This window comes from Meriones unguiculatus, chromosome 12, assembly GCF_030254825.1.
Source record: "Meriones unguiculatus strain TT.TT164.6M chromosome 12, Bangor_MerUng_6.1, whole genome shotgun sequence".
In the NCBI taxonomy this organism is placed as follows: domain Eukaryota; kingdom Metazoa; phylum Chordata; class Mammalia; order Rodentia; family Muridae; genus Meriones; species Meriones unguiculatus.
In genome coordinates this window covers 32,001,838-32,012,006 of record NC_083360.1, presented here as the reverse complement: position 1 = coordinate 32,012,006, position 10,169 = coordinate 32,001,838, and the positions used below count along the sequence as shown (strand labels likewise).

The window sequence follows — 10,169 nt, the reverse complement described above, 5'->3', positions numbered from 1 at the left end:
CGTTTTGTTTTCACTTCTGTAGCTGTTACTGTGTAGGGGTCTTGGTTGGGTTTGTTTTCTCCTTCAAAGAACTAAGAGACAGAAGAATTCTCAGGCACAGCACACAGCAACAGGTAACAAGCCAGTATATACACAAGGAACAAGACCAACAAAAACTACCTGTGTGTAAACAAGGGGCTCAGGATTCAAAATCCATGTTTTCCCTGGAGACCAAGGGGTTTTTAGTGTTTTCGTGGCCTGGGACAGTTCCCTTTCCCTAATTTTGGATTATTCAACTTAAACAAAAGGGAGCTGATAGGCCCCAGCTTCATAGAGACATGTTCAGGACTGGCTTTGAACCTATCTGTCCACCCTGGTAGAGCCAGGAGGAAGCGACGCCCTGCCCACTGCAGAAAAATCTCACCAGGCCATTGTCTCAGGTCAGGAACTTTCCATTGTTATTAACTATCTATGCCTCCTCCCCCGTTTTCCTGCCTATCTGGCTGCCAGAGATTCGTCTGTCTAGTCCCTCTTTATCCAGGTGACTCTCAGATTCCCTATGAACTCTTGATCTTCCTGGCTTCCCCTCTCACATGATGGGACTGCAGGCACCACGCCCAGCTTGAATTTTTGCAATTTTGGTGCCACTTCTGTAATGACAGTCTTCCAGGTAAGATCCACGTTTGCCGTGGGGTGATACAGGGAAGTTTCTGGTTTTTTTTTTTTTTTTTTTAAGATTTATTTATTTATTTATTTTACGTATACGAGTGCTCTGTTTGCATGTGCACCTGCAGGCCAGAAGAGGGCATCAGATCCCAGTATAGATGGTTGTGAGCTACCATGTGGTTGCTGGGAATTGAACTCAGGACCTCCAGAAGAGCTCTTAACTGCTGAGCCACCTCTCCAGCCCCAGTTTCTGGTATTTGTAAACAAAGATGAACCAGCTCTTAAGAGGCAGAGACAGGCAGATCTCTGTGAGTTTAAGGCCAACCTGATCTACGTAGTGAATTTCCAGGACAGCCAGGGATACATAGGGAGACCCTGTATCCCCAAAACAAAACAACAAGTGCTGGGTTTTGTTGTTGTGCCTGAATCGCTATACCCCAAAAGACCACCACCAGGAGCCAAGTCGGTTGCAAACCACATGAGGATCTTTTTATTACAAATTACAAGCTGCAGCTCAGGCTCACATCCCCCACCGCCTAAGCAGAGGGAGCCGAGAGCCCTGTGCTCACGTTAGTTGGGTGATTTAAAGATTCTGGTCCCTCCCAGCATGCCCAAGGCAGAGGTGACTCCTGCCTAGCAAGCATCTATTGGTTCAAAATGCTACATTTTGAATTGATTGGCTATAGGAAGGTTCCCAAAGGATTAATGATCAGTGTCCCTCCTTAGGGAGATGGGCCAGTTTCCTAGCAACTGTATCTCTAGTGGGTGGGGAAAGAATGCAGTACGGCAGGTTCTTCCCCTCCGGGCATAGCTGGACCTCACCCAGATAGCCTTAGTTCAAGCCTTAAACTTTAATAACTGCTCATTTTTAATCTTTTGGTCTCTCATTGTTTGTTATTGTTGGTACCGGGATGGAACATACCTGGCCTTGCACGTGGTAGCTAGGCACCCACTCTGCATAGAGCTGTATCTCAAATTCAGAACTTTAACACCCCAAAGTACCAGTGCCCTCCAGAGTAGGACAGGATGAACCCCTCACTCCAGCCCAGTTCCTTCCTCCGGCCCTCTGCAGACTTCTCAGACAGAGTTCCTGCTTAAAGGGAACAAAATCCTTTTAGGAGGCTGCTGGGCATTGGTTATCCTAGGATTACTCATGGCCTTCTTTCAATATTTGCCTTGAAAACTGCCCAAGGCCCCCTGTGGTGGCTTGAATAAGAATTCCTCCCCACCATAGGCTCATCTATCCGAATGCTTGGCCGTCAGGGAGTGGCGCTGTATGGTTAAAAGGTCGGAGCCCACTTCCAGGTTTGAGAACTGACCAAAACCTGCCAACCCCTGAGCATGAAACCCTCGGGCTCACTCCAAACTCAGGACTTGAAATCTCACCAATCCCACTGGAAGACTCTCCCTAAAAACCCTGTAGAAGCCGGTCTCCTGCCCAGTTCCCTTGCTCTCGGTTCCCCGTTCTCTTCTCGCCTCAGCTGAGGCAGCCGCTCTCTTGTGTGACTCAAAGCTAGGTTGGGAGACACCCTCTGCGCGGGGGAAAATGCGCTTTCCTCCAGGGCTGCGTGGGCCAACCTCGGGGAAGAAGAATTCCACCCCAATGCGCGTCTCTGTAGGGTTGGACGCTCATAGAAGTCTGCGCGCCTCTGCCTGTGTTGACTTCAACTTATTTACATGATGGGAAGGGAGATGTTGAAGAGCCTTGAGGGTTGGTCCGGTTTGAGTTTGATTGGAGGCTGGCACAGGGCAGGAGCCGCTAAAGGCTCTTGAGCAGTAAGGACAACAGAGAGGAAATGAAGCAGGCCACCCCTGCAGAGAGGCTCACGGTGTCCCAGTGTGGTTTATGACAATTAAGGCTTATACAAATCAGATCTAATCAGCTCATGGCTCCCAGCAGCCGGCGCAGCAACTCTTTTTGTTTGGTTTGTTTTGTGTGAGACAGGGGTTCATGTGTGTAGCCTTGGCTGTCCTGGAACTTGCTTTGTGGACCAGGCTGGCCTCGAACTCACAGAGATCCACCTGCCTCCGCCACCTGAGTGCTAGGATTAAAGGTATGTGCCACTACTACCCAGAAAGGCCTCAAGGCTGTGCAGACCACAGGCCCAGCAGAGGGGGTAGCTCTCTGCTCTGCCGTCTTGGAATTCTTAATACCTTTATTTAATGACATTTATTCATTTAATGTGTGTGCTGTGTGGGAAGGGGTCAGAGGGCAACTTGTAGGAGCCAGTTCTCATCTTCCTCCAGAAGGATTCTGAGACTCAGCATTCAACCCATCCAGCTGGGTGGGCAGCAAGTTTGTTGAGCGGTCTTGCTGGCCCAGATTCTTAGTAACTCTGAACTATGATTGCCATGTTCTGTAGGCAGACCTATGGGGATTGTTCTGTCTCGCCTTGTCACCTTCACCTTTCTCACCCAAACACTACTCCTCTCCTACCCTTTGAACTCAGAGAAAATACAGCCGGTGTCTTAGTTAGGGTTTCTATGGCTGTCGTGAAACACTACAGCCAAAACTCAAGATGGGGAGGAAAACATTTATTCTACTTACACTTCCACATCACAGTTTCTCATCAAAGGAAGTCAGGACAGGAACTCAAGCAGGGCAGGAACCTCAAGGCAGGAAGTGATGCAGAGACCATGGAGGGGTGCTGCTTACTGGCTTGCTCCCCCATGACTTGCTCAGCCTGCTTTTTGTTTGTTTGTTTGTTTTTTGGTGTTGTTGTTTGTATGTGTGTGGTGTTTTTTTTTTTCAGACAGGGTTTCTCTGTGTAGCCTTGGCTGTCCTGAACTCGCTTTGTAGACCATGCTGGCCTTGAACTCACACAGATTGGCCTACCTCTTTTTCCCCCCAAATGCTGGGATTATAGAAGTGTGCCACCACCTTTTCCAAGACCACTGGACCAAAGATGGCCTCTCAGAAGACTTGTGTCAAGTTGACATAACACTAGCCAGCACAGGTAGGATCCTGTTCTTGCCTTAGAGATAAAGGGTCCCAGGCAGAAAGAAATCCAATGAAAGGGGCCCTCTGCAGCAGTCCACTTCCCTGGGCTTGTTTCAGAGTGTGACTCTCAGGGTGTCTGCTTACTCTGAGACAAATGGTACAGCAGCCTGTTTCCAGATGGCTGGTTCAGGGGCTGAGAAACCCTTCTGATGCAGACAGCAGGTGCTTCCTTTGACCAGACAAGGCTGGAGACCTCCTGACAGAAGAAAATCCTCCCTTACGACCTGAAGACCAGCCTCTCCATACACCTGTCGGTATGATAAGAAAAAAAAAAAAAAAAAAAAGGAAGAAAGAGAGCACCTGGAGTAATATTCCACCTAGCAAGATATGTATTTAAATACTGCAAAGGCTTCTTCCTTGAGACAAGGGCTAGCAGACTCTCACTGAGGAGCCTGCCCTCTGTGGAACGGCTTCCCTCCCCACCTTCCACTTCTAGGCAGCCGACACTCTGAGCATTCTCATGCTCACGCTGAAGACACCCACTCAAGCAGCTGCCTGAACCCCCCCCCCCCTTTGCTTACCTTGCTGCTTTCCTGACTCAGATGGCAGGCTCCCTTCTTTCTTTCTTCTTTTCCCTCCCTCTCTCAGAAGCCACTGAGAACTCCAGCTTGCCTGTCCTCGTTTGTTTTTGTTTTCTTAAACACCAATAAAATTGTCATCAGGTTTTCTGCCTGAGTCCATTTTAAATTATTTTATTTACAAAACTAAGATCTTGCAAAAGAGTCCCTGTGTTTCCTGGTTACACCAGAACATTTACACAGGTTTTTTTCTGGAATGACCTCACCTATGGCTTCTTGTTTTGGCTTATTGTTACTTTATTATTGGTTATTATTGTTTTGTTTTGTTTTGAGACAGTTGTGTGTGTGTGTGTGTGTGTGTGTTTGTGTGCACATGCACATGTGTGCATTTGGGTGTCCTGGAACTCAACTCTGTAGACCAGGCTGGCTTCGAACTCATAGAGACCAGCCTGCCTCTGCCTTCCGTGTGCTTGGATTAAAGGTGTGCGCCACCACCAATGCCCTTCTTGTTTTGGTTTTTTTAAAGTTCTCTCTCATGGTTTCACTCTGTAATCTCAGCTCTCTGACGCTCCTGGCTCAACCTCTCAAATGCTGAGGCTGCAAGCATAAGCCACCATACTGAATTCAACAAAATTCTTTTGGGCCTCTAGACCTGAGCATAATTTTCTGGGCCTCATAATTCTATTTAATAAAATTGGCAACTCCCCATTAATCGCAGCACTTGGGAGGCAGAGGCAGGTCAATCTCTGAGTTCTGAGTTCCAGGTCAGCCTGGTTTACCAAGTGAGTTAAGGTCACACAGAGGCTACACAGAGAAATCAGTCTCAAAAAAAAAAAATATATATATATATATATGCAAGAAACATGGATGTCATTTCTTCTGCCAGCTCCTGTGGCCATGTGTTTTGCCAGCCAAGCTTTGGTTCTGAGTCCTGAATCCACCTGCTTCAGAACTTGCTCATGGCTTTGGTGTGCCATGAATGCACCAAGACATCCTGGCACACATGGACAAGGTGAGGGGCTACCCAGAATCCAATCGACCATGGAAAGCTGGGAGACACTCATGACTGAGCTTTATGATTCACAGAAGGAGACTTGACCCCAAGGTTGTTTAAAATACTGGCCCCTGGGGCTGGGGAGTTGGCTCAGTGGTTTAGAGCACTTGCTGTTCTTCTACCAGAAGGTTGCTTCCCAGCACCCACAAGGCAGCTCACAGACATCTGTAACTCCAGTTCCAGGGAGCCTGACACCCTTCTCTGGGACACTGCATTCATGTGGTTCACAGACATACATATAGGCAACACACCAATACACACAAAATTTTTTAAATAGGAAAAATAAAAATAATGCATCGGCCCCTGAGTTCCAAGGTCAGAAAGAGGGCTGCCTGAGAATGAAGTAGTTCCCATTTCACAAATGAGCAAGACTGGACAAGAGGACAGAACATGAGTGTAACTGCCTCTCCTTCCTGCTTCTGCCTCACAGTTTGGGCACCCTTATGCCCCTGAACCAGACTTAAGTGGAGCTGGAGGGTGCATGGCCCCGGTCAGACCATCACCTCGGGCCTCCGGAGCTCTTTCAGTGGACGAGAAGAATGAGAACTGGAATTGTAAAACAGAGGGTCTTGATGGGGCCCAGACAGATCCTTCTGCAGGACCAAGTGACCCTTTCACCACTGAAGGCACCTGCCGGGGCTATGCGCTCGGTGGCAGAGCACTGGCATAAGTGTGTGTGACACTGAGTATGGTCTCCAGTGCCAAGAGGAAGGAGAAGGAGACAGAGAATAGAAAAGAGACGGTATCCCACTACCTCCAAAGCGGGCTAGTGGCTAACAGTACTTCCATTTCACAGAGCGGAAAACAGACCCTGGCTATTTGCCGTGGCCACACGGCGAGAGGCAGGGACCGTGCTACAGGCTGTCATATTCCGGAAGCTAAGGTGTTGATTCTGACGCCTGCTGAGGTTGGGTCCCAACTCTCTCCACTCACAGCTCTGTGGCCTTGGGCAGGTCACTCCTCTCTCTGATCCTGGCTGAGGGCAATGCCCTTGCCACTGCTTAGCACAGCGCCCAGAGGGACACAGCACACAATGGCGCAGGGGACTAAGCAACTGATGGTTGCCAAATTTAGTTGTCATCAGCGGCAAGTTGCTTAACTGTGTGCCTCTCAGTTGCCCTGTCCATCAAAAAGGTTCGTAATAGCTTTATCCCACTGAGCGATCATGAGGAGTGAGTGAGTTACTGTAGGCTGAGCTTTTTTTTTTTTCCCATAAGCACTTTCTATATTTTTAAGGCCAGCAAAAGATTATGGGGGCCCCAAGCATCCCCCCCCCGCTGGCTATAGGTCCAGGTACTGCCTCATCTGCCATTTGGCTATTATTAGGCCCAAAGTCCTCGTCTCAAATCCAGATGGGGAGTATGAGGAGCAGGCAGGGCCCCGGGCTGGCAAGCGAATGGCTGGGAACGCGGCTAGGAGGCTGGATGTGGGTTTGGGCCCCACCCTGCCTGCAGCTGGTCCAGCAGCCACGTCTACACTTGGCTCGGGGGCTGGTGCTAAGCCCTCCCTCCCACCACGGCTGCCTCCTCTGGGAAGGTTCTGCAGTCTTAGCACTTTCCTGCCAGCCCCAAAAAGGCCAGGCTTGCCCAGAGGCTTTGAGTCTATGCTGCTTGCGCTCCCACCTACAGCTCTTTATGTACCCATTGCAGGTTCCTGGGTCTTCTAAAGGAGAAGGGCCCACGCATCTGGGTTCAAATGCCAGCCCCACCATCAACGCCCTATGTCAACCTGGATAAGGATCACCCTATCTCTGAACACCCGCAGTTTTTAATTCTGTATCTACTTGACAGAGCTGTGTCCAGGCTTAAAGAGGACAGAAGCTTCAAGGATCCTAATGATATGACTGTTATATGACTGTTGGGAGCCAGGCCCTCCTTCACCCAGCACCAGGGATCCCTGAAAAGTCACAAGAGGTTCAGGTTGCCCAATGAATCCTTCCCCTTTGCCTCTGGGGCTGTTTTTCTGATGCCCCCCCCCTCCCTCTGCCTGGTAGGTGTTCCCTAGTCCCTTCTCTCTCTCCTCCAAGGCCTGGAGTTTGTCAAGCACACCTGCCCAGAGACACAACAGCTAGATGACATCATGGGTATGACAGCCTTTGCCAAACTGGTTTGAGAACCAGGTCATCAATGCTGCTCCTCCAGCTGCTGGCTGTGACCATGGGGACCTCAGGCTCTGCCCATGAAGAGGAAGGCCCGACCAGCCCCCTCAAGAACCAGTTCTCTCTCAGAAGCTCGGCCCAGCCTTATTTGTCTGACTGCTCCCTTTTAGTGCCATTGCTGTCATCTGCTGTCTCCTGGTCTCATGGTTCCTTTCCTGCAGCCTCCTGAGCACCAATCTAAGCTTTGCGATCGGCAGTTTTGGGGATCCAGATGCCTTCTCTCCTCCTGCTTCCTCTGCAAACCCCCTCTCACTCCAGTTCTTCCTGTTGCTCAACAACCTGCTAGACCATGTCGTGCTCCAAGGGTCAGGCCTTGGCTAGCCCTGTAGCCACTTATAGGCATATCCTAAGGCTAAGATCTTTCTGATAGGCTTATGGTTTTATGTTGCACAGACAGGGCAGGATGCTTAGGAAAAAAACACCTCCACTTTGCAGAGAAGGACACCGAGGCTCTGAGCAGCCCAAGGCCTTGCATAGCATAGGACCTGGACCAAGAAAACATCACCTTTCTTGAAACTGCTTGGCCCCAGGTGTGAGCTAGGACCCTGACTGGGGGGAGGAGCAGCCAGAGTGACTCAGGGAACCAATGCTGCCAGCTTGGTAGAAATCATCATTTTTGGACTTGTGCTTTGGAGCAAAATATTACCCTTGGCCCGTGGGCTGTTTCAGCCACTCCTCCCCAACTTGCCAGTACAGGGCTGGATGTGGACGAATCCAGAGCTTTCCTGATATAGCCCTTTGGCAGGCTGGAAGCCAGTCAGTCCGTCAGTCCTGAAGTTTTTACAGATGAACAGATAGAAACGCAGGTTTCCCAACGCCTTCGAAATTCATTCATCCTTCTCATCTGGCTCTCCACAGACAGCATACCACCCCTATTTCCTACTCTATCCACAGTCCCTTTGCCTCCTTTTCTCACTCACAAGCCTCCCAATCTTTGCTCACACACTTTAACTTCCCCAAAATGTCCTTTCATCCAATGAGTTTCCTTGTACTCACCTTCAATAATGTTTAGAACAGCACCACCTCTAAGAAGCTCTCCAAGATTTCTTCCATCTTAGAAACAACAAGGGGAGGACAGGTGCTCTGGCACCGGGCAAATTTCCACTGGTGATGGCGCCATTACCTTCCTAGGTTTCAGTTTCCTCCCTGTAGAATCCAGCTGGCTGTCTCGCACAGAGGCTATCTTGGTGACCTGGCGTACAGCTGTACATCCTCATGGAGTGTTTACTCTTCCCCGCCTAGGTCAAGTTCTCACCACCTGCACGGGGTCGCCCTCTGATGCCCAGATCACCATCGCCAGCACTAGACACCCTGGCACCATCCCTTGCAAGAAGGAAGAAACAGAGGCAGGGTAGGTCCGTCTGGAGGCGGGCCAGGGCTTGGCATCACCACCACGGAGCGGGCGCACAAGCGCTAAACAGATATTCTGGACCTCAGGCACTCACTGAGGCAATTGATTGATCGCACCTAGGGCGGAACAGGCGCTTCACCGGAGCCAACGGCTCCCACTCACGCAGACCCTGAGACTCGGAAAGGAGTTCAGGTGTTCGCAGAGGGAATGGTGGATCGCTAGGGATGCAAGGTTCTCAGTACTCCATGGAGCGTCTTCACCTTCGTTCAGAGAAGAAGCCGGTGAGAGGAGTAGGAACCGTAGGCTCCACTCTGGGCTTCGTTATTCCAGGGCCTCTTCCTCCTCACCCACAAGTAGCTTCCTTCTCGAGGCCCTATTTCCCAATATAGACCACCTCTTGGGGATGTGGGAGGCAACGCGATGGCGTATAGAAATGGCTGGTCCTGGAGAAATCTGAACTGGAGCTCTCTGAGACAACAGGGCCAGCCTCAGCCCCGCGTTCTAGCGGTTGGGAGCACAGATTAGAACCAAGGCGAGGTGGTAGGGACCCCGGCTATGTTACCACCAGCTCTTTACCTACAGGCTTTTGTTCTCATCTGTATAAGGGGACAATTCAACTCTTATTTAGTTGTTGTGGACTTTATAATCTGGTACACGAAGCACACAAAATAAATAAATTGGTGCTTTTATGGTTTTTGTTTGCCGGGCTCCCCCCAGCTTTTGTCTCCACGAAGACCGCTAGGGCGGCTCCACAGCCTCCAGGGCCTGACGCTGGGTGGCTTTCCCTACTGGGTCTGAGCTCCTAAGTTCCCGGCTGACTCTTTGTTTTGGGAGTATTGGCTCTTTGGGACCTTCAGTTCCCCCCATTTGTTGAGGGTTGAGGGGTTTGTGTTTCCTGTTTAGGACTACGGGGCTCCCAGAGGCAGTCTTTAAAGGGTTTGGGAGAGCATGAGCAAGGGAAGACACGTTATGTCCGGTCCTGCTCCATCTCAGACGGTCCTGGGCGGCTCGACACAGGTTCAAGATGCTGCTGCTCACCCAGTCCTTGCCCTCAGGTGTCCCAGGTGTCCCGAAAGTGCTCTTAGAGGAAGTGAGTGTGTTGAGGCCAGGAGAGGGTGGAGTCAGGAGAGAGGACGTGGTCTCAGGAACAAAGAAGAGGGCAGGGAGGGGCTCTCCAGACCTCTCAGGGCTTACATGATTGGAGACATTTGCCCAGCTTGTGGTACATTCCGGACTTCGGCTTAGAGCCTGCATCCTTCCCAAGCCCACCCGTGGCTGTCAAGGACATCGCGGCAGCGGCCCTGAAGACTACAATACCCAACAGCCTTGGGCAGTGAGGGGCGGGAGTTTATTGGGGGCGGGGCCTAAAAATTGAATTTTCCCAATAGGACCCGAGCAGGGGCGGGACCCAACAGAGAATTGGCTGGGACGGCTCGGTAGGG

The 10,169-nt window shown here is 50.6% G+C and overlaps 1 long non-coding RNA gene across 1 annotated transcript; it reads right to left on the bottom strand.

Moving 5' to 3' along the window:
- Positions 1 to 2,827: 2,827 nt before the first annotated feature.
- Positions 2,828 to 10,153, bottom strand: LOC132646805 (uncharacterized). Its single transcript, XR_009585096.1, has 3 exons — positions 8,373 to 10,153; positions 4,168 to 4,281; positions 2,828 to 3,894 (listed from the first exon to the last, which is right to left on the bottom strand). It is a non-coding gene; the product is annotated as an uncharacterized LOC132646805 (long non-coding RNA).
- Positions 10,154 to 10,169: the final 16 nt, after the last annotated feature.